The sequence below is a fragment of the Stegodyphus dumicola genome, chromosome 6 (genome assembly GCF_044657685.1).
Source record: "Stegodyphus dumicola isolate Sdum_Otavi_A_Nest chromosome 6, ASM4465768v1".
Lineage (NCBI taxonomy): Eukaryota > Metazoa > Arthropoda > Arachnida > Araneae > Eresidae > Stegodyphus > Stegodyphus dumicola.
In genome coordinates this window covers 165,063,490-165,089,981 of record NC_140773.1, presented here as the reverse complement: position 1 = coordinate 165,089,981, position 26,492 = coordinate 165,063,490, and positions in this window count along the sequence as shown.

Below are 26,492 nucleotides of genomic sequence, written 5' to 3'. Positions count from 1 at the left end.
AATTTCGACAGTGAGGTTTCAAAGAAAAACCACAACCTAGGGTCTTCACAGCACGTCTGTCTGCCTGTCTGTACGTGTATGACGATTTTTTCGTCCGTGACAACACTTATATCAAACTTCCAAAAGCTCCATTTTCCATATTTAAGCTTTCTTGATTCATATAAAGAGTTGACTAGATAATGAGTAATACAGAAAAACCGGAAGTGGTGCTTTACTTAAACACAATTTATATCCCCTCTAAAGGTCTATCATGCTTTCGGTCCAAAATTTCGATAAGGAGTATTCAGAGAATAAACGTGAATTAGGATCTCAGCAATATACTTTTTCTATTCTTAAGATGATGTTTGTCTGCTTGCGTGTCTGTATGAGATGACTATTTTTTCGTCTAAGATAACGCTTATACAAATCTTCTAAAAATTTCTGTTTTCTATATTTATGCTTTCTGCATTCATATGAAGAGTTGATTAGACTTTGAGTACAAATGGGAGACTGGAAGGGGTACATTTGAGAGAGCCCACAACAATTTTTAATGGAATACCGGAAGTGTTACTTTACTCGAAACCCATAACAGTATTTTATGAAAAACTATATTAAAGTATGATCCAAAACTTTTAGTATTTAATACTGTTATATCATTGGGATCAACATACACTATTTTGACTTGAATTGATAAGTCAGAAGGGATGCTTTACTTCAACCCTAACTTTCCTAAAAAATATTTTCTGAAAACTTCGAAATTTATCGAAACCTTCTTAAATTTGCTATCTAGAATATTTATGTGATTGAGCAAAATGTATTACATTTATACGCATTAAATGTATCCTTGGAATTATGCTAAATGCAGTGAGAATAGGCTTAATATGAAGATTATCTCTCGTTCAGAAACAAATTCACTTTTTAATATATGTAATGTTCCTCGCCCATTGTCTATGATAAAACATCGAGGAACCTAGTGAACGACGTAGCGACTTATCGCTGAGTTCAGACAACTAAGACGTAGACTGAAGAATGGTTAAATTACCCTTTTATTCACTTAAATAAATAATAACTGTCAGCCCCTTCTCAGGCTTACAGGAAAGATGCTACTCGGCCTTTAATTCAGAATAGGAAAATACGAAATTAATCTAATATTAATTAAACCAGACTTATATCCAATGTAGTTGACCCTTAAATTAAACTTGCCGTAGCATATCAATAGACACGTATAATATGGCCGAGCGTAACAGCTTGAATAATGAATTATCCAGAAGGCAAACATGCGCCACTAAGGACTCCTAGCACTGTCTATCCAAGTTAGTTGAACCTCCAATAAATATTACTCCTGACTCATTTGCGTTCAAAGCGATTCTAATAACTCATTCTGGTAGGGAGTTGTAAGTGGGCACCAAGAACTGAAAGAAGAGAGTTTCAAAATTAAAATACATAAAATTAAAATACACCTTAAGCATACAACCATGAAATTTACGGAAAGGCCTTTTTACGATCGATACAATGAAACGTCAGCTCAGTGGAAATGATGCGTATTCAAATATCAATACCATCACGCCAGAGGGTACGTCATGGCAGACAAAACCCAAGCAATCAAAGCGGGTATTGCAAAGGCAACTTAAAAGGAAGAAAGGAAGACACATTTTTAGGCATTCTTCTGCAAGTGAAAGTGAAATTGTACGTGCAGGTAAGGCTACAAAATAACATCAGGATGCCTTTAAATGTAGAAACATGTTTGGCAAGTTTGAAGTGTAGTAGTTCCCAAGACCTCGGATTTGATAAAAATGTTGTTCCATTGGTTGAAAAGCCTTCCAGACGACAGGTACAGCTGTAAGAAAGGTTATTGGTGGTGGACCAAGAGCATGGAAGTGACTGATGACCAATATATCGCTCTTCAGGAGAAAAAGAGATAAAAAGCAGACAGCATTGAACATTGCTGAGCAGTTGCGCACGGCAATAGGACGGAAGGTGTCCCGCATTTCTGCGGCCTGACGACTTCATAAAGTTGGGCTAATCCCTGGCCTTGAACGTTGCACATTACTGAAAACACGCCGTCGGCGGCACCGTTAACAGTGGCGTAGAAAACATAAATACTGGACACTTCAACAATAAAGTTACATTCTCTTTACCCATGACAGTCCTTTCAGACACCGCTGGGGTGATCTTGACGATTTTGTATGAGGAGGCATGGTGAACGGACGGATGAAGCTCAACATTGTCGACACATGATCATTTACCGGAGATGATTTCCGAACTTTAAGTGTGTTTTAGCCGAGTGGAACCAAAAGCAAACTTTACATTTTGTGCATCAAAAAATCTGCTTGCTTGCTGACCGAATTGCTTGCTTTTGCGTAGAAAGTCTAATTTTAGTTGTAATTTTTTTAAAAAAATTGTTTTAACTGTATTTGGCGTTTTATGTTTTACATATTCTTCAATTTTCAATAAAGGTATTTTAAATTTCTAAGTATTTTTACCTTGCTGCGAAGTGAGAACTGAATTATTTGAATGAGAAATATATCTCCATTTAAATGACTTGAAATTATTCTCCACCTTGTGTGTTTTTCCAGTGTGATATTGGTTCTTATTTTGCTTTTATGGATGACAGTGCACGACCATGCAGGACTCGTGCTGCTGAGGAGCTTCTGCAAGGTGAAGATATTCACAGAATAGGTTTGCCAGCATTCTCCTCTGATTTAAATCCCATTGAACGTATATCAGATATTTGAGGGAGATGCCTGGCGGCACCATCGTACCCTACAAAGCATCCCAGATAACTGAAACAGATGCTCCTTGAAGAATGGGAACTCTTGCCTTGAGAACTATTAGATAATCTGGTGTTGAGTATCGACAGACGGTGAAACGAAGGCATCGAAGTTAGGAGAGGTCATATTCCTTACTAAAGTTCTTTGATTTGTTGCTGTACCTCTTGGCCAGAGAGTTTCTTGTACCAACGCAATTCTGTCAATAAAGCCTTTTTCTATTCTTTCCGTACTCTGTGTGTCGCATTCTTTTTTTTTTTTTTTTCTACTACATTATTCTTGTTCTTTAAGCGCCACATTGTGACTCTGTGTTAGGAATTTTATGTCTGCCAGTTGATATTTTGCTGAATTAGGGCTAAAAGCAGGGAAATTTCTAACGTTTTGTGCAATAGTGTAGTAAATGTAAATAATATATCGAATGTAAATAGGAATTTATGGCAATATTTAAAACTGTCTCGGGAATTCTAAAGGTATAAGGTTTTTAAATTTTTTCTGATTCTTAAATCATCAATCTGTGAATCCAGAAAACCACCCTATGATCAGAGGATTAATGCGATATTTTCAGATCACTGCATGAGAACTGATGTGCAGTTAGAACGTGAGTTATTGTTCGTAGTAAAACGTGTAATTATTGTTCGTAGTAGAACGTGTAGTTATTGTTGTCCGTTATATAGAAGAATAGAATAATAAAAATAGAAGTGTTTATAATTAACATTGAGCTATAACAAGCAAATTAAATTTTATTTACAAATGGACAACCGGAAGGGATACTTTACTTAAAGCTCATTGTTAATCCGCCAATTCCATATTTTAACATGAAACTGGTGGGAGATCATGCTTTGATCACTTTATATTTTTTACTATAAAAGTATTTGCAAGCTTATACATTCAGCTCAAAAACTAAAATTTTTTCCTTTAGATCAAGTAATGATGTACAAAAGTAACGCAACATATACAGATTATAAGCAAAATAATCTGTAATATGAAACAATATGTGTATTTAAAATTTTTAACATTATTTTGCATGAAAACACAATAGGCAATAGCTAAAAAAACGTTTTCTTGAATTCTTCAGTAAAACATTTCTTAGAATTTATATTATTTTTAAAATTTCGTTCATATATCTTTCCAAGAATTCAAACATGATAAGAAATTCATGCATTTGTTCCTAATTTGCAACTGAAAAAGGTAAAATCTGTTAGAAAAGTTTTTGAAATAGTTTTACTAGAAACTTTTACTGTGTTATGAAGTAACTATATGACTCCCTAACACAATAAAATGCTATGTAAAATACGACAGAATTTAAAATGAAGTAAGTTTTAAGCCCATTTATGATATACCGTGCAATGCAAACCAGTACAAAACTTAAATAATTAAAATATTCCAAGAATAATGTTCTTAAACATAAAGATACATTCTTAAACATTAAAAAGATTTCTTTAATTAATTTCTGTTGTAATTCTTCTAGATGTAACTTAAAGACTGTTCTAGATGTAACTTAAAGACTCTGTTGATAATTCTTTCGGCTGATCATGGCAAACATCATGAAAGTATCAAATATTGTTAATTGCGTTGTTTCATTTTTCATTCGAATCTGTTGACATTCGGAAAAAAGTAAGGTGTCATTCCTTCATGTTTAATCTGTATCTGTTATTAATTGACAAATTTAATTGATTTAAAAGCAATGGATACAAGTTCTGAAAACCACACTTTTTCAAGCTTTTTAATCTTATTTATTTAATATATGATATATCTTATCAAAAACATTAAATAATTTTATAGAATTACACTACAGTTTTTTTTGCAGTTTTTAAATGTATAGGAGATATATAAACGTTTCTATGTTAGACTAACATATTTAGACTAAATATATATTCATCTAATATGCTACAAAATGCTTCTCTTTTCCATCTCGAGTATCTTAATTGATAATCTCTATTGATAAAGCATGGTAAGCTATAAAAGAGACTTTTTGGGCAATCAACTAAAATCTGAACTCCTTTAGACCATTTTAATTTTCATTTTTGTATTACCTTATTTCTATTTCAGTTTTGTTTTCTAAGTTTTTAATTTGTGTCTTCCTATTCGATAATTAATGCTATATGTTTTAACTGTTTATTGTAGTTATTGTAGACATAAATTTAATTAAACATTCTTTAGTTTTTGATGTTCAAACATATATATTAAGATACTAACTTGAGCATATATAAATTTTGAAAACTGATACTTCTTGTGCAAGTAGAAAATGGCAGAGAAGGAGCTTTTATATAGATATATATGTTACACTCTGAAACTCTGATTTTAAATTTATTAATACTTTTGGCAATCGCCATTGATTCCCCTACCACATCCGCATGATATGCCAACCTTTCGCTGAGCGTGCAATACGTTTCAATCAGTTAGTCATTAAGTGAGAAGCTCAGGATGCTGCATATTAAACTTATTTATTAGTTTTCTAAACAAGTCATTTGCCTGTCGATCAAAACTAATGTATTCTTAAGACGTCTCTGTATTACCATGTACAATTACGCAAAATTCTTCAATAAACTTCCGAGGTGGCCTCATGAGGCACCAGGGAGTTGCTGCCACTAGATAGGGGAGGGCGCGGGACATATGTCTGTTTACCTCTGTTAAAAAACAGGCGTCCCCGTCCTCCGTCACCTGTCACCTGTACTATTTTTATAGCTTCATCGTCTCAATATATGCTTGTCCTATTACTGTGAGATATGGTCAGTATTCTACGAATGTTATAATGAACCAATACAAAAACATTAACAGTTTGAGAGAAAATTCGAAATCATCTTCACAAAACCTAAACCTGAAATATTTCCAAATTCTACCAAGACAATGAACAGGACCATACTGCTATAAATTTGTGCCTCTGGTTGCATTTTAATATCCTTAAAGATGCTTTCTTAGTATGTAGATTTAATTCATACCTAACATATATGAAAGGACTAGAGTGACAGATCCAGAAAAGAAATATTTCTTCAAAATGACAGCTAAAATCCGTAATGCAAAATATTAGGCTAGAAATGATAAAATATCAGCCTAAATCAATATCGGAAAAATTTAAACCATATTTTAAAATGCTAATAATTATTCAAAAAAGAAACTAGTCCTTACATATGTTTTTACTGATATTAAAAATTTATGATATTAAAGAAATCATAATAATTGTCCCCTCATTTTTCTGACATGAGATTTCCGCTTAGAAAATGTATAGTGTTAATTTTTAAAACCCGATATTTTATTTTTGAATAAAACACTTATTTCAAAAAGAGCACAAAGTAAGCAATATTTCAGAGGAAATCATGTTTTATAATTACAGTTTAATGTATTTCAAAGTTTTGACATTAATTTTGGAAATCATAACTATGAAATCACTAATAAGATTTAATTTACGTCATACTTTATTTTAATAATTAATAACATGTAATGAAAGGACAAAACTTTTAAAATATCGATGACGCATATTCTTAAAAAGATAAATCTTATTAATGGCTTACCACAAAATTAAGTTATCAGAGAAAATGTCTTTCTGACAGCGCGATATGAAGTACCAAAACACTTAGCGACAATTTGTCTAAGCGACTGACACCAGGTACTTTCGGCGTAATTACCAGGCATGAGATAAATTAATTAAGGCACTCAAAAACTCAATGACTCAAGGACGCCCCAATGTCATTTTGAAAATTAAAAATGCAGAAAAACTCTAATTATCCAGACTCCAAATATTTGGATTGGATTGGATTGGATTATGCAGTTATGGCAAAGCACACGAGGGCTATCTGCCTAAAGGGAGGGATGCCTTTCGTGGAGGACTTTCCAAGGGAAACTGGCTCGTATACACGTTACACATGGGGAAAACCACGAAAACGCCCATGCAGCCAGCCCGTTCGCGGGATTCGAACCTCGGACCGAACTACCCGTGTTCAGCGTCTATACCGCTCGGCCGCTGATGGGCCCCCCAAATATTTGGAACTCCAGTTATCCGAATCACTTGTTCTTCTTTCTTAGGCAATCAAAATTATGTTTACTGCAAATTTGTTTAAAAACAAATTGATTCTATATTCACGTTTTTGTAGTTTAAAATAATATGCAAAGATATGTAATTCTGAAAAGCTGTTAAATAAATTTGCACGAATGTACACTGCTTAAAAAAAAAAAAAAAAAAAAAAGGGGGGGGGGACAGTCCTATATCTCCCGATCTACTGGGTCCGATTGACAAAATTCCAATTGCGTTCTTCATGTCTCGAAAGCGCGACTTAGGATATATGTTAGATTTATATATAGCACTATTCTAACATAGGTAGTTTGACACAAAATCGGACTTTTTCTGAAATAACATACCAATTTTTTTACATATTTCGATTCTACGACTCAAATTACGCCTAAATATGAAATTTTGTAAAATTTGGAGCGAAATTTACGGAGAAATTCACAAATTTATGTTGGTACTTTTTTGTCAATTTGCGCTAAGAATACTTCACTTGGCGAACTTCTTAATATATGGCAACCTAGTTTTCTTTCCCGTGAGAGGAAAAAAAAGTCACCATCGTTCTTTTTTCCAAATAATATTCTTTATATTGTATTTTTAATTAAACTTATTATTTTAAGTCATTTTTCTTTTTCGAATTTCATTGTAATTGTTTAAGTTGCATTGTTATTTTCGAATAACTGTTTTAAAAATTTCTATTTACCTATTCGAACTGCGTAAATAAAGGTACAGCGTTTATTTATTTATTTTTCCAATAGTTTTCTTTATATATGTTTTTGTCATAGTTATTATTTTAGGTAATTTTTAAATTCTTATACTTTTATTTTAATTGTTTGTGTTGCATTGTCTCTTCAGATAATTGTTTTAAAATTTTCTATTTATTCCTTCGAACTGAGCATTTTAAATATATTTATTAATATAAATTTTCCAGAATTGGATTTTATTTATTTGAATTGCGTTTCTTTCGGAGGAATACTTTGTAACCCAGACTACGATGCGTTTGAAAACTGCATATATTAAAAGAGCAAATACAGTAAAGCACAGTTAACACGCCTTTCAATGTTCCGTTCAGAAAAGATATATATAAATAAGAGAGATGTATAACCAACATTTTAACTTAGGATGACTTGCATATACTGCTTTAAAAAGTTTTATCATTGTGCCCATTGCTTTACTTTACACAATTTTATCCTACATTTGGTTTCTTAAATTTTATTCATATTTTAGTCAAATATTTTATTTTTGAAATCGTAAGAATCAAATATCATAAAATTAAAAAGTTTTAAATTAAAAAAAATACAAATACTAAATTTTACCCAAAAATTTATTTTTTCTTCTCTTTTTCTTCAGGCATTCTACTTTATTCTTGCTCTTTTTCTTTAAGCATTCCGCAAGTATATTAAAAACATCCAACTTTTCTAAATATCTTGATATTTCTCACAATCATTTTAAATAAAGTTATCGCCTTCCATTTCATAAAGGCCCACAAACGGCCGAGCGGTAAAGTCGCTGAACACTGGTAGTTCCCTCCGGGTTCGAATCCCGGTAAACGGGCTGGTTGCATGGGCGTTTTCGTGAATTTTCTCATGTGTACCGCGTATGCCAGCTGGTTTCCCTTAGAAAGTTCTTCACAAAGGCATCCTTCCTTTTAGGCAGATAGCCCTGCTTTGACGTAACTTAATAATCCAATTCAATCCATTTCATCAATATTTGGTCAGAGCCTTTATCAGTCTTTAGAGGCTAAACATTTTGAAGGTATGAGATGAAAGGAAAGACTGGTTTCATCAAGAGGTTTTGGTTTATTTAATTATGACAAAGCACACTAGGGCTATCTGCCTAAGGGGAGGGATGCCTTCGTGGAGGACTTTCTAAGGAAAACTGGCTCGCATACACGTTACACATGGGGAAAACCACGAAAACGCCCATCCAGCCAGCCCGTTCGCGGGATTTGAACCTCGGACTGAACTACCAGTGTTCAGCGACTTTACCGCTCGTCCGCTGTTTCATCAGGAGGGGGAAAAACGCCTTTAGGTGACATCCACATACAATACTGGATAAACTCCTGAATCTTCAAATAATTCGACTGAGAAAATCATGGGATTCTCCATTTATGGTACGATATGATGTTCTATAACGTAATTTAAATTTATACAACCATATAGTCTAAAACCAGTCGCTCTTTAATCTGCAATGTTATCGTTTTTGTCTTTTCTGATAACACACGCTCAATTGATGGTATTTGCTGGTGTACACGTCCAAGTCTTTTCTCTTTGAACGCCTAAATTCTTTGAAGTAACCTGAAAGTATATTCAAAAGCGTCCAACTTTTTGAAACATCTTGGTATGTCTGAGAGCCAAATTTTCCCTGCAAATTATTTACTTTTCTCCCTAATTTTCTTTTTTCCTTCTACAGTTATTTTAAGTGCTCAAACAAGAAAATTAAGATTTTTCGATTGCTAGATTTCCATAAATTTTGCATTCTTGTCAATTTTTTAAAATATCAATTGCGTCAACTGTGTTTCAGATGAAGACAGCTTTTCATTTTCTAGACATTTTAACTATAAACAAAGTATAGAGCAAAGTCCAAAGGATAAATATTTTAATTAAAAGATTTTTTGCTAAATTACAAAGAAATAAAACAATACAGCAGTGCTTATTCTTCACCACCGAGTGACCCGATTCTTATATCGGCTGAAACAATCTAAATCATATTGAAGATCATGTTCTTATTTTATGCAATCTATAACGCGAGAGAAAAATTAGCTTCTTAAAACATTCTTTCTAAGAAGATTAATATAAAAGATTATATTTATATATATATTTTTAAAGCTGGGACTTGAACCAAACTGTCAAACTTTTAAAGTTTAATTACATGGTGGTTATAATTAAAGTTCCAATTTGAAATGTCATAAAAGGAAAACTACCGGACCAAATGTTATCAAACTTGGGAATCGTGTAAAAGAGGTTATGGGAATTTATTTTCCGCGGAAATAAAAGAGTTCAAAAACTCACCACCAGGGGAAAATCGGCGCTGTATACAATATTGTTAAAGGAAATAAGACACGAAAACATCTGTTTAAAATGCGTTTAATATTTTCCGAAATGTGTTACAAAGCATGTTCAATGTAGCGTCCAGCATTTTCCGAAAGTAAGTTAAATCCTGTTACTGCATTCTCAACAGCAGCTTTGAGCATATAAGGAGGAATGTTACGGACATGTCAGTGTATCACATTTTTCATTTCTGCCAAATTGTTTAGATTGTCACCATAAACAGTGCTTTTGAGATAACCCCATAGCCAAAAGTCACAGAGGTTGAGGTCTGGTGGGAAGAGGGGAAGTGTTGGCCCATAATACTTTCATTCGTGAAATGTTGCCTAAGTAACTGTGCGACACACGTGAGGTGGGGCCCAGCCCTGCATAAAAATTGTAGTATCTAAAATGCCACGTTACTGCAGTTCATGTATCACGAAACATTTTAACATTGACTCTAAGTGAGCTGCAATCACAGTGGTCCAGCTGTCGACTGCTCTTCAGAGAAAAATGGTTCAGTTATAATACTAGCTGTCATTCAACACTAAACGGTGTGGAATGACTGCTATGCAATCGAATGCAGTAGGACAATGCAATGGAACTAGATAGATAGCATGAGGGATTTCTTTGGCCCAAATCGATTAAAAGCGTTTTGAATGAGTATCTTGATGTTTTAGTTCCGAATTAAGGCTTCAAAAATTACAAATTAGCGATCTGTAAGAAAACGATTTCCAGATTGTACGCACTTGTGCGAGTGATTTGCGATCTCACATTTTCTAATCGCTAATTCGTGGTTTTCACGGACGAATTTCTCACTTAAACGGATGGCGCACTCGACTTTTATCGAATTTAACGCCTTTAAATGGTAATTTGCCTACTTCAGAGTTTCTTAACGGTATACAACATATTAAACCCGTGTAACAAAAGGTTAAGTTAGATTCCGACCCATATTTCGTTTAAGAATATTGAATACAGCGCCATTTCCCCCTGGATGGTGAGGTTTACCAACTTTCTTTTTTTCGCGGAAAATAAATTCCCATGACATCCTTTACACGGTTACAAAGTTTGATAACATTTGATCCAGTAGTTTTTCTTTTATGACCGTTTCAAAGTGAAGCTTTAATTATAACCACCCTGTATATTATTAAATTTTAATTTGAAGCTATGCGTTATATGCATACCATGCGTAAGATTTTCGCTTTTATGGAAAAAATAAAGAATCGAAGCAAATATACTTAGGATATTAGACCAAAACTGAAAAAAATTCTCCTCCCTCCGAAAATAAAATATTGAAACTTCGACCATGAATTTATTGAATTATCGAAATATTCAATTTGACTTATCTTCTAAGTCCTAGTTCCGACAACAATTCCGTCAAAAATTCCGAATTACTGAAGCTGAAGTAAAAGGTTTAGTATATATTCACTGTATGTTAATAAAGTAATAAGAGTGTAACAAAAAATAGATTATAGAATTTACGCTGATGCAACTATTTGTAATGAAAGAGAAGGCTTGTAGAGATCTGTTTTTGACATGCCTCTAAAAGTAGATGTCATACTCCTTTTGTCTCTTCAATGTCAAAAAACCTTCCTTTGAGAGGCCTTTAGTTTTGGGGAGGAAAAAATCATAAGAAGACAAATTTGAAGAACATGCAGGACAACTGAGTACACATACTTATTTTCGGAGCACAAGCCGATCTCCGATTGGTTATTGAATAATGAAAAGATGCATTGTCATGCAATACAAAACATTTCGAATACGTTTTCTGACTGAAAAAGTAAGATTAAAAGTCATCTGCTTAATTCACAGCCATTTACAAGTCAACTGCTCGGGCAATTGCAGAATCGTTTTGATCCTAAGCTTCTAAGACAAACCTAATATCACTGGATTTAAACACTTCTTTAATCTTCCTATAACGTTCCTTCTTTAGCTCATATTCCAAGAATATTAACTGACGGTAAGAACTGACGGTAAGAATTGAAGTGCAAATAAATAATATCGTGTGCAATCTTGATTAATATAAAATTAAAAATATTTGCATTCAGACAAAAAGTTTTTTGAAATATTTGCAATTACTTTATAAGAAGGATTTATTAATAACCGTAATAATTACTTATTATATTACTGATGATTAGGATTCAGTTCTTGACAATTACATTCTAAATTAGAATTTTAAGGATATAATGAAAATACGCTACACACAAAAATACATTTTAGAATAAAAGTGAGTTGATTTTTTATGTTTTAAAACTTCTTAAATTCATTTAATAAACATCGTATCCTCGTTGTTAATTGAATCCAGAATGTTGGGGAGCGTTTATATAATTATTCTTACTTGTCCACAGAATCTGCTGACTTATCCAGCCATTAAGTAGCTGCAGATCATTTCTACATAACCATTGAACTTCCATTAATTCAGTCTCTAGAGGGCTGTATGTTTATATCATAATTTGACTTTTATAAAAATGATTATTCTAAATATTATATTTCTATAAAAATATACTGTGCTTTAAAAATGTGGATGATAGTATCAGCCGTTCTTTCAGCCACTTCAAAAGCAACAGTTTGTTTAGAAATAAATTATGCAGTTAATGTCATAAAATTCAAATAAATATCAAACGAAAATTCTCAGTTTTAGACAATTCGATTTAAACGAAGTAAAGTAGCAGACGATAAAACGCCGAAGGTAAAAATTTACTCTTACAAAAATTTACTCTTATTTTTTAAAAAAAGGAAGATAGAGAGAAATTTAAAAAAATAGTTAAAAATTTGAATAATATCATCTATAATTTAAAAAAAATAGCTTTTCATATAGCATTAATAAATATTTATTACGCATCATTGAGGGAAAAAATGTCATATAATTAATTCTCCTTAAAATTTTACTTGAAATTTAAGGTTAAAAATAGCTGTGGCAATTCACTGTTACAAAAATCCATAGACCTCATTTGGCGTTATTATCGCTCAAAAAAAAAGATGCCAAATTTCAAAACTCGAAAATATGTAATCGTGTATATCTTAGAAAATTTTGAATAAAAAAGTCTAATTTTTTGCAGATATGCTTAAAAATACACCTATTTTAAGATGATGGTAAAAATTTTATAGGTTATAATTCAAAATTTTTTTCGAAAAATTTATAAAAATTATTTAAAAATAGAAATTTAAAAAATAAAACACAAAAAATGGGTAAATTTTATTTGGAATGAACCTAAATTTCGAAATGTGAGAGAAAAAAATCAAAAAAGTTTAATAAAAAAGAAATATAAATAAATATTTACCAAATTCAATTAACATTGAGGAGCTAAAATTTTGAGAGCTAATATTTAAAAAACTACTCGTACGATTTTTACAAAACTTGGTATTCTGGCATAATTTGAGTCGTAGAATCGAAATATGGAAAAAAAATGGTATGTTATTTCAGAAAAAGTCCGATTTTGTGTCAAAATACCTATGTTAGAATAGTGCTATATATAAATCTAATATATATCCTAAGTCGCGCTTTTGAGACATGAAAAACGCAATTTGAATTTTGCCAATCGGCTCAGTAGAACGGGAGATATAGCACTGTCCCATTTTTTTTTTGAGCAGTGTACATACGAATTATATTGTGTATAAATATTAATGAAAACTAATTTTATAAATTTGCATTAATTTTAAAATAAAGGAAATGCTATGGGTTTAATTTTAGGACTTTTGTTTTAAACAATTTTATTAAGTTGCTTTATTCGAAACAGAGAATAACTATATGCATTAACAAATGTAAAATAACTTGCAGAGTCCAGTTTGAAACACTAACTGTAAAGGATGCTTATGTAACCAGAAATTATAAAAAAAAAAATTTAAAAAAAAAAAAAAATCAATCCCAGAAACTAATCTTGGAAGTGATATACTATTTTACTCTTTTTCGTTTTCGCATGATTTCGAAATGTTTTTAGCCATTGAAAATGTATATAAGCCAGCTTTTCCCAAGCACAATGTTTATCTTTCACAGTTTCATCCTCTTCATCGAGTTTTGTGTAAATTTTAGCTTTTAATCTTATTATTTGCAAAAATTAATTTTTAACTTTTAAGGAATTATTCCTTATTATCCTGGTGGCTACAAAGTAGGCTAATGTAGCACTCGGCCTGTGCGTTAATCCCGCAGAAAGTATCGATGCTTATTTGTATATAGCATATAGGAGACACTTAAAATCCTGCCGGGTCGAAAGGCCTGTAGAGAGGTTGGAAGTAAGCAAAGAGAAATGAGAGGCTCTCGAATCCGTCTCACTCTGCCTTCTCTATCAATTTTTTTTTTTTTTTTTTTTTTTAAACTCGCGGATGTAATTCGGGCGCAAACTATGATGAATCCTGAGCAACGTTTCTAATGATGAGAGGGTAGACCATCTCGACGAATTCATTGATTTGCAAGTATCCTTCTACCTGAACCAATAGGTTTTATGGAATAACTGAAATTCATATTTAAATTAAATGTGAAGTCGCTAAACTTATTTCAGTTACCTTAAATACTTTTTTCATTTTAATCTCAGTTTAAATAAGCTAGGTGAAACATAATTTTATGTTTTCAAACAATTTAAGATTTTTGTTAGAAAACCTATGTTTTTCTGTATCAAAAATGCTCTTTAATTAATATTTAAATTTTTATAAAGAAGTAAGAATTACAAATTTCGTTACTTTTCACACGTAAATCGTATAAAATATTTCTTCTCTTTCGAATACTGGAATTTCCACAGCTGATCCAATAATTTCTAAATCCATAAATATTAATTAATTTTGACGTTTAGCAAAAGCATACTAATGATATTATTTAAGTTATATTGAGGCTCGACAAGCATGGCCAAAACGCTGATGTATGTAGGCAGCTCTTTTAAATCTACATATTCATCATTTTTAATATTACATTTTATCATTTGTTTAGATTCAAAGTAATAAATGTTTTCAGAAAGAAAAGATCATAATTTCTTTTATGCTTAACATTGTAGGTGCAGTGGAGAAACATGATAGAACACCTGTTATTTGAGATAATGTAAACTGATGCCAAAATAACAAACCAACATAAAAATTTAAGCCAAAATAAAAAGAATAGTCATACATTTCTGATAAAAAATTGCTACAATAAATCCTTTTAATAGTTTGCATTGCACGATATCGTGTTTAAACCCTCACTCTTATTCACATTTAAGTTAGTTATATTAAAGTATAGAAAAATAAACTTTCATATTTATTCTTTATTTTACATACTTTATTTCTCTCGCTAATGTGTAAAACAGTTTTAAGAATAAATGTGTGCATTTTTGTAGATACATTTTAACGCGGATGATTGCTTAAGATTAAAATTAGAAATAAAGCTATAAAATTTAATAGAAAGAGAATCGCTTCGTAATAATCTGTATCCTTTTTGAAATTTTCTTTATATCCTCTCCATTTGTAGTTTACATTTTATAACGACTGCAAGTTTTTTACTTCAATATTATAGGGTCATTTTAATGTGAACAAGTTGCTATGAGTAGTGTGTTTTCTACTTTTCAGTGTGAAAATTGCTGTTTTGATCCATTTCAGAATACCTCAAGTTCTAAGTGCGATGGAGAGTTTAAGTACTTTCCGTGCGGTATTTATAGCAAAGCTCATAAAATTGTACTACTCTTAATTGTAATAACTAATTAGTAATTAAGACACAATAACACGCCGAACAAATACTAATTCAGAAGTCAAACAACAAAAATCAGCGTTATATTTTCAAAATTTTCACAGGACTAGTTTCGATGGTTTTACCGAACCACCATCCTCAGCTGCAAAACCGCAAATAAACGAGATAGGATATAATGATTATATAAGATAAGAAAGCCTGGATAAGAAAAAGCAAGTGGCGCCATCTGTTCATGAAACCAGAACTAAAACATAATTTCTTTAAAGGCCGAAGGCAAAGATGGATTGGAATTAGGATCGTTAACTAGAACAGAGATTTTTTTGAATGTGAAATGCCTCTCAAAAATCCAAATCTCCAATGGAAGATGTTTTTTGAATAATTTTGTCAGCAGAAAACTTGAAAGCGTGAATTAGTAGTTAGTACTAATTAGAAGTTAGTACTAATTGTGCTAACTACTAATGGAGACCAGCATTACTGATTAGCACATTGGCGAGTGGAAACATATTGCTTTTAAATCGTTGAATTCTGTTAATCAAAATGTTATGAAATTCGCACAAAATATGAAATAAAAAGGAAAAAATGCTTCGAAATTCAAAATTTGAGTTCTGAGATTCATATATTCGTGAGAAATTCTATATGTAATGAAAATTTGTTGGCTCTATATGCTGTTGTTTTTCCACAAAGCTAGGAATTATATATATATATATATTATATATATATATATATATATATATTATATATATATATATATATATATATATATATGCACAGACATACAAATTCTTCATTATTTAGTAACAGAGAGGAGAGGAAATAAGACTATTATATTTCTTTGATTCAACATAATAAAAAGAATATATCCAAATATGAGAGAAATGGTTAAAATAATTGTTTCCTAGAATGTTGAAACGAAATCACATAAATACCAAGGAAGACTGCAACAAGTAGTGTATGCAAAAGATACAGACAGGAAGAAAAGGAAGAAATAGAGAGAAAGTTCCGAACGATGATATAATTATGCCTTACGTAAATCATTTAGTAAAGGAAACAAATGAGACACAATATTATTTTTCCAGAAAAATGTTTCAACCTTAAAAATGCCAATTATGCTGTAATGATCTTTTAATGATGTTCTAAATTGGATATTAGAAATTCTGGATTTAAGCAGAAAATCTTTGGTATCAGCAAATAGCCAATTCAGTTTATTACTCTAGGATAAATTGCTTGGATTTGGAGGTTATCCTGTCGAAACAGGCTTTAATATATTAAAACGAAAATAATTCTGGCTGAGATATAGAATATGTGTTAAATCTATAAATGCTATTTATGCTATAAATTTAATCAATTTTATGTTATGAACGGTTGTAAAAATTACCAGTTGAATATCTTGATTTTAATAATTTTTATAACTACAGTTTAATACTTCTGGCACAGAAGCTTAATCTGCCTAAGCGAAAGGGTGGTTTCGTGAAGAACTTTTTAAGAGAAAATGGCTCATATTCATGGGAAAATCATGAAATCTTCCATGCAGCCAGCTCGTTCGCTGGGATTTGAATACTCATCTTGGCGAACTAAACCCCGATCCCGACACTAAAAACGTTAAACACTGTCGCTTGTTAGTGCTCAGTCCTTGGTGTACATCAGTAATTGAATATATGGTAAAATGTCTTATCAAAAATATTTAATGAAGATTTCGATTACTAAGCAGTGGATTTATTATGATAAAATGACCAATATTTTTAAGCGGTTTTGATGGCAAAAATAATGCCTAAGCTGGATAAAACGTTCTCATGCTTAAGCCATGAGAAGCAAAGCTAACGTTCCTCATCTCTCAGCTGAGAAGGCACGTCCAACCGAATTGACAGCACCAACCAAGAGAGAGAAATTCCCCACTGCAACTTCTTTTAGACATAAATGTCTACCACAACGGCCAACAAGCGATAGAAAAATTGAAAAAAACTTGTTTTTTTACCCTCCTCCTTACGCACTGTAAAATGTTTTTTTTTCAGGCATTAATTTAACCACTAATTCATGCATCGCCAAAAGGTTCGCCAAATAATTAGTGTACTGCAACCTATTCTCCCTCAACGCGAGACCGGAAACTACCCTGATCTTGTTCCCTTATCAGTGAAAAAAGACAGCTTAAATTCTCACTCCAAACTGTTCATCCCCCCCGTTACTCAAAGCAGCTAAAATTGCAAAAATTAGTTAAATAAACCTTATTAACACAAAATCTATTTTAGCTATTCACTTGAAAATAGATTTAAGTTTTAGAGTAAATTTTACTGCTTCCAGTAGTATAAGTTATAAATTGGTAAACTTAAATATCTTAAATTGAAGAATATTACATGAAAATTTACCTAATTCCATTGACTACTCAGCGCGTTAAGAAAAAGAGCAGTGAGATGAACGTACAAATCTTAAGTACCAAAACTCCAGTTAAAGTTAAACAAAATCACACATGGATTAAATAAAAATACAAGTTGTGTAGCATAATTTTGAATGTAATCAAATTAATTTTTGATAAATCATAAATTACTTAATTAACTTAATTTCGCTACACAACATCCCTCCCGTGATAGGAGAAAAGGTTTTGGCAAGACAAAAATTTTCACCTACACAGACACAACGGAAACAGGTTTCCACAGAGTGTTCGAGTTAAAGAAGGTGTAGGTAAAAAAAAGAGTTGGTACATCCACTTATCAATCGCAGGAAAGGATACAAGTTCCTATCCATAATAAAAGTAACCTACCATTATACGCGGTTAGCAAAGTCTGACATAAGAAAAATATGTAAGAGCTCAAGAGGTCTCTCAGGAGAACAACCAAATACAAATCAAATCAAAACAAAACAAAAAAAATAAGTGTTGGCAAGCAACACGTGACACGTTCCAAAAATAAAACAAGTGTAAACGAATTGTAATCAGCACGATACCCCCCCACAAGGCAAACCGAAAGTAAAATTTACGTAAATAAACACGTCCACCGCTAAGTACATTGGTGTTAAAGTAAGAAAAACGATTGAAGTGCTAACTGAGCTCGACACACAACAAAATCCCAAACAGACCTATGAATTTACCTGTAAAACCAATCACAATCAAAGTGACAGTACAAACACTAAATTCAAATTTGTAAGGAAATGTCTACAGTATCTGAATCATAAATTTTCCCTATCAGCACAACATAACTTCATTTCCCAAACTACTGGCACCCAAAACTCCCAAAATGAAATAAGAGAGTATTGCATATGGACAAACAACACAGCAACTGTACAGCGCAAACTAAGCTACTAAATGATCCCTAAAAATAAAAATGAAATGGCAAGAATAAAAATGAAACAAGTTGCACAAATTATGAAGAAGGAAAATCACCATGAAGCATTGGCAAATAGCAATCAAGTCAAAATTCTAGCCGAAACAAAATCCCTGGTACCTAAGAAATGGGGCAAACCAAAAAATTTTTGAACTTAAAGGAAGTGGAGCCAAATAGCTGGAACCAGCGATGCAAAACCTCCAATAAAACAAAAGGCTATCGAGACAAGATAATTTCAATCCAGGACAACATGATCACCACCTCACATGCCTAAACATGTAAAAACCAAGTGCAACACTCGACCAAGGATAAGCCAAGGAATACTAATTAAAACGAATAACTAATTGATTACAAGTTTTCAAACTACACAGAACAAAAAACTACAAACAACTGAATTTTGTACAGTTCAAATATCATACATCTATGATAAACATTCCTAATCACTTCCTATACACAAAACCATGTGCATTTCTAGGCCTTAGATGGTAAGGTGAATCGTGTGAATAATTTGGAATATGTTCTGAAGAATTTAAGTCACAATTCTGTAAAGTGAAAAAAATTAATCCTCTCTGGCAGGCATCTTCGTGAGTCTATCCACATGAATAGAATGAATCTGATCAGGATTTGTGATTGAAGCTACTTTGTAATTGACCTGAGTCACCTGCTCAATAACCCTGACAGGTCCCTGATTAAATTTAGAGAGTTTTCTAGCCATACCAGTCCTAACTACCAGATTGTATAAATACACCACGTCTCACACTTTTATTCCTTTATCCTGTGAATTCTTATTACGAGAAATTTCTTGTTTTTCAGCAGCCTTAGTTAAATTCCTATTAACTAATTGAAATGCTTTTTGCAATTTTAAAACCAAACCTTTGGAATAGTTGTTTGTGTCATCATAAGTTCTGAAATGGGTTTTCAATAACAAATCGCTTGACAAACATAAAACTCTACCATACAATATAAAAGCTGGACACACCTGAAGAGCATTAGATCGCCCATTCTGTGAGTCAATAAGGCAAAAGACAGATGCCTATCCAATCTTCTTGAGTTTGAGAAACTAAATTACTTAAAAATTAATTAAAGTAGCATTCAGTCTTTCTAATACACCATCCTACTGAGAATGATAACTAGCAGTAGTGTGTTTAGTGACACCCAATTTTTTTATAAACCTCCATTATGGCTTGAGAAATGAAATTAGTTCCTTTATCAGTGACAATATGTTGTGGTACCCCATGAGTAGAAATAAACTGTTCTAACTTCTCAATTAAAAAAAAATTGTTTCTGATGTGGTATCCTGCAAAGGATAAGCCTCAGGCCATCGTAAAAAATAGTTAAGACCAAAATGTATTTATTGCCTGCCACGGTATCTGGAAGGGGACCAACTATATTCATCGCAATACACTTAACGGGTAGCCATAGGCATTCTCATAAGGGGAGCCTTATGCGAAGGTCTATGACCCCTCCACTGGATACAGGAGTGACAGGACTTAATGTAATTATGAATCGGTTTGTGCATTTCCTTCCAGAAAAATGACCTTTGAACAACGTTCAGGAAACTGAATATTTACCGATTGCAAGATTTCCTGTTTCGCTCGATGGCAGCAACTGCGAAAACGAGTAGACAAAAGATGAATATTAGCTGTTCTGCTTCGCATGGAAGTAGTGAACTGGCTGCCTTAGCATTAGGTCTGGGTTCGAAATCCAGAGAAGGCATGGATATATGTACTTGTCTGGATATGTGCCGCAAAGATATATCCGTTTCTTAAAATATAAAATCGATAGTCTCTTATGATACACAGATAAGGGTTGTAGAGACATTAGTTTTTTCCCCCTGAAGGCAGGAGAGATGAAAAATGAGTAGTGTCCTCACTGTGACTCGAACCATGAGCCTCTCGAATACTGCCGAGTGTGCTGATCACTACATCGCGAAGGTATGCGAAGAAGGCGGGAGAAATACCCTATAGGGAAGATGCTAGACCAACACATCTGTAGAATATCAGATGACAGAGGTAGTGCGGAACACAGTTATGTGTTAAATATTCCGCTTCGGAATAATAATAATATAATGATGATATTACTTTTATCATTTCATTATCATTATTATTATTATCTGGCCACACTGACATAATAATAATAATAATAATATGTTTAATATAATCCATACGAACTGCATTTACACTTTAGTAGAATTTAAAAAAACACTAAAAAGAATAATATTAAAAGGTTCATATAAGAATACTATTTTTAATCCGAAAAATTTCTCTTTAGTAATTCTGATCATCCAATTCATAATTTTTATGACTATTTACAACATTAGTGCAATTAATAAAATATGATAGTTCTAATGCAGTAAATTAGAAACTTTTATATAAATAAAGCCATTCAGTTTTACTCTAACGTATAAGTGAAATATATTAGTATTAATATATTGTTACGAAATGTCCAGGCCGGGTAAGATAGCTTCCCCGCAAAGCAGGTTTAGGGTTACCCTAAAATAGCAAGGGAAGGTAGAATTGTCACATTTGGCGAGAAATCGTTCATTTGGCGATATGCCATAAACCTTCTGGAACGAATTCTTACTGGTTTAGCCCAAAATGTTCTCGAACACAAGCCAAAACCTAAATAAACCCTGCTGGTACGCGGAGAGTTAGTCGTGCGGAGTCCTTCCAATTGATAGTCAGTCAGTGAGTGCCGAGTGGGTCGTCGAGTGCACCGAAAGAGTCTCTTAGTGTATCACGGTTAGTGCGTCGTCGAGAGAATGTGTTGAGCTCCGGGAACGACGTAATCGAGGAGTCGGGAGCTGTACTCTAGTGTATCGTCGAGTGCATTGCGAGTTGTAGCATGGAGAGTACGTGAAGTTCCCGGAACGACAGAGCAGAGTCGGGAGCTGTACTCTGGTGCTTTACAGTGAAGCTGTCTTCACCGTTGTAGCCTGATTGCCTAAAGGCTGTGTCACTGATTGTTACAGCGTGTGTATAGTACTTATTCGACAACTGTAAAAACGTGTTTTAGAGATGTCTCGGATAATACTGGCCAATAAAGTGTGTTTTGGTACTTCATCAAGAAGTGTCGTCATCATTCACTCCAAATCCACACGAACCCCGTACGAACGTGAATGTCAAAGAAAAAAAAAACGCAACACTATAAAGGTGTTGTTGTTGTTGTGACTTATCTCACTTGTCCGACAGTAATATCAGAAGTAGCCCACGAAATTCATCACGGCAAGGACAGCAAGATCGCGCTTGTCTTTAGCAAGAGCCTTGAGCATCACGCAGGCGACAGTACGACTTCACTCAGTCTGCTCCCGATTTTGATAGAAAGCACTCCGGGGGGGGGGGGAAGAGTCCAAGCGCCTGTCGTCCATCTTTCCCTATCCCAGACTCTTGAGAGGACTCTCTGCTCACGGCATATTTAGAGTGCCCATATACCACACATACTCTATACATTTACATACATCCATTCTTCGTCCACTGTTCCAACCCAGGCCTTTCGGTACAGCAGTAGGTTTCCCTAGCTCCTATACCGCCCAGGGGCATTATTCACGTATTTAAGTACTGCTAAATATTTCCTTATTTGTTTCTATTTTTCAAGGCTAAATGCTATGGCTGAGAAACGCTAATGCTATCGTAATATCAATATTAATCAGTAAATTATACAAAATAATTTTGGACTAAAATTTCGTAGATAAATGAAACCAAGAATTTCAAACCCGCTTTGCTCAAGCGGCAACTTTCCATAACACATAAATTGAATTTTAAAGTGTATATATAAAATATTTTCGTATATATTACTTAAACATCTATTATTAAGCTTTGAAATTTCAAAAGTATAAAAAAGATGTGTAATATTTTTTACGTAGACATATACTTGTTGTAAAATAACGTGATCGGTTTTATCGTCATCTCCTTCTGTAATGTTTAAGTTATTTTTAGCAGTTATTTGTGATTGCCTAGCAACGTATTTTATTTCTCAACCAAGATCTTTCGAGAAGGCTTGCGAAATATCTATTTATTGTCTTTGCGCAACTGTTTACGAAATCACCTAAAGAATGTTGTTTTCAGTTTTTAAAACACTGAATTTTTTTCGTACGTTTGGGGTAAGAAAATTAAAAGAAAAACATTCAACATTTCTTAAATGAGTTGAAAAATATTCAAAGCCATTTAAAATATGTTTAAAAATTTTAAGAATAAATAGAAACCGTTCTCTGATCTTAAAATGCAGATTTCTGTTAAAAGGTCTGAAACAATTATTAGTCACTCAAGAATGAAAGTTGTTTAACATAAATTCCTAAACTTAAGATGAGTCGTACAAAGTCTTAAAGGAAATGGTAGAAAAAATTATGTTTTATCATAAATTAAAGTGACATGGAGATTTTTCGATTTGTTTAGTAAAAAGAAGAATTATTCAAGATGTAAATGGGCACTTATATCACGGTATAGCTTATACGTACGGAGGCTTTCAACAAATTCTTTCATGAAGAGGCAATGCTTTCTACTTTAAAACATTTAGTGAATTCGTGAACTAAAACTAATAAACTCCGCGTTGTATACGTGGAAATATGTAAGGCAATTTAATATCCAGGTCAATGCAGGTATACAAAAAAGAAACTGAAGTGTTTATTGGTTTTAGTACACGAATTTGAGGCAAATTGATGCAAACTTGGATTAGATGCAAAGATTAGAAAGAAATTTCATTTTCAATGTAAGGGAAAAAATTGCAAAATTGAAGAGTCTACGTATAGTAAATAAAAGAAAGAAAGAAGCTGTCTTTTTTTTTTTTTTTTTTTTTTGACCCCATTTTAACAAACTCTTTAAGAAGGGGAAAAAGTGGCATGTTTTGGACATCGTTTTTTGAAGTTCCCCGCAGGAACCCGTATTATACAACGTCTATTAATTTTTACAGGCTTTTCTGGTAACAATTTTCTAGAGTGTTCTTTCTATTGTGGGAAGAGGACAAAGTGTGCGCTTACGAAAGTTTTTATTTTCCAGATTTTTGCAGTTTGTATTCTTCTGCAGTTTTACTATTTCTTGACAATAATAATATCTATAAATTAGTTTGTTAATTTTCCACAACAGGTTACGTTACGTTAAGCTTTTGCAATAGTACAACCTCATTTAAACTATCGTTTTCTTAGATCTGTTACTGTTATCTAGCAATGAGATATTGGGTATTTAATTTATCTTTCACGTTATCATAATTCCTTGTATCAGCGTAACAGGCTTAGACAACGTACGCATATAATTAACATTTTTGACGTAGTCTGATGGATTAGATTTCCAAACATCAAACATTGCCCGTCTCTGCCTTCACTCACGTTACTTTGCGTTACAATATGGCATCAATTCGTCGTTCTTTTGTATGTATATGGTCAAGAAAAAGTCCCGCCTCTCTTTCGAATTGTTGCCATTCCGTCTGCTAAAAGATTATTATTTTTATTTCAAATCACATATACATATCTATGTATATATATATCATATGATTAAACGATAAATGACGTGGAATGGCAACAATTCGAAAGAGAGGTAAGATTTTTATGTGTATATGATGGATCTCTCTCTCTCTCTCTCTCTCTATATATATATATATATATCTTACAATAAACGGAGTGATTTAAATTAAACAAATATATTTCTAGACAATGACACATGTCGTAGCAAAAAAGTCGCAGATTGGCCCGAGTAGTTGTAACGAGGTCAGTGTAACTTCTACGACGTCTTACATCGCAGCGGAGATGCAAACAGCTTGTCATCGCATTATTGCAGTTTGTCGATGTCGATGAAATGGCAGCTTTAGATCTGTTACTTTTAGAATGAGAATGGAGTAATTCCGAAGTTTCCAAAATATGGACTCCCTTCAAGATTCAGTTTGTAAACTTTCTCTAATTTATTTCCGTTAAATATATTAATCTAAAGTAAATGCACTTGATAGAAATACAAATTTAATATAAAATAGGTTTAGTATTAAGTTTGATTGATGTCTAAAATACGTACTAAATTATTTTTTACAATTTTGTAAAATTGCCCACCAGCGGCCGAGCGGTAAAGTCGCTGAACACTGGTAGTTTGGTCCGAGGTTCGAATCCCGCGAACGGGCTGGCTGCATGGGTGTTTTCGTGGTTTTCCCCATGTGTAACGTGTATACGAGCCAGTTTCCCTTAGAAAGTCCTCCACGAAGGCATCCCTCCCCTTAGGCAGATAGCCCTAGTGTGCTTTGCCATAATTAAATGCACCACACCAATTTTATAAAATTAATTTTGAATGAATCTACTTATGAATGAATACTACTTATGAATTAATGAAATGAATCTACTTAATTAATACATAAAGTTTTAGTTTTATGAATAGAAACATATACCATTTAAAAATTAAATTAATACATCAAATAAATTAGCACTAATTTATGCCTTTTATATGCTTCTAAAAATTCATATTTCTTAACAACAATAATCAAATGATTCTAAAACATCTGATGAAAACTAAAGCAGATAGAAGGATTGAATTAAGAAGGTTTTGTAATGAAATGTGTATGAGTAAATGGCGTGTAGAGGTAATACAGAGCGTCGCTGAGATCTGTGGCAGAAATAGGTTATTTGGTGTAAATCATTATTCCCAGTGCAGATTTCGAGCAGTATGGGAAACCGCAATCAGAACTCATTGATATGTATTCAGGCTGCGGAAGAAATGCATCAAAAGGACGCGCAGAAAACAATTTACAAGTACACTACTGCCGAATCACTAAACGTTTGAAGGTATTAATCGGGAACTAAGTGAAAGTGAAACTTATGTTATTGTTGTCGGAAACATTTTCGACCACCCATTATAAAATATTAAATGTTTATTTCTTTTAAATTACACGTTTTTACCTCAAATAACCTAATTATCTTACTATTTTGGCTGTACTTCTACTTTCGAACTAGAATGCAAACTAGCTAAAATAGACTCTCATTTGCAAACAAATCAAAGCACCATGAATGAAGTGGTTGTTTTTGATGAAATTGAATATGTGTATAGCTCATACACAGAAAATAAAAGGATTAAAAAAATCAATGTCATAGTTCTGTTGACATTGTTCACGGCTCACAATCACCAAATGAGTGTTCAAATTAGTAATTGGCCGAACCGCTCCAGACGGCAATGCATGCTTGAATTCGTCGAGGCAAGGAGTGGTAGAGGTTCCTAAGGTCATCCTGCGACACAGTCTGACAGGCATTTATCAATTGTCGTTCCAGATTTGCGATACTTTGTGGTGCCCGAATCTTGCGGCCTACCATGTCTCAGACATGTTCGATTGGTGAAAGATCTGGTGACCTTGTTGGCCAAGGAAGAGTATCAACCGCACGGAGACAGTCGACAGATCTGCGAGAGGTATGTGGACTGGCATTGTCTTGTTGGAAAATGGTCCCAGGATGACGTGCCATGAATGGTAATGCTACCGGCCGCAGGGTGGTATCAATATATCATTTAGTTGTTAAAGATGTACGGAGTATGACTAAAGATGACCTGCTGTCATACGAAATAGCGCCCCGCACCATCACACCAGGGATTATGGCTGAATGCTTTTGTAAAACAAAGGTTGATTGGGACCGACGGCCCCGTCCTTTCCAGACACGAACACGGTGGTCATCTGTTTCAAGAGTGAAGCGGGAGTCATCGCTGAACACTGTACGATGCCAGTCTGATGGCAGCCATGATGATCCGCTGAGACACCACTCCAGACGACTCCGCCGATGTTGTGGGGTCAAAGACAAACGTCTGAAAG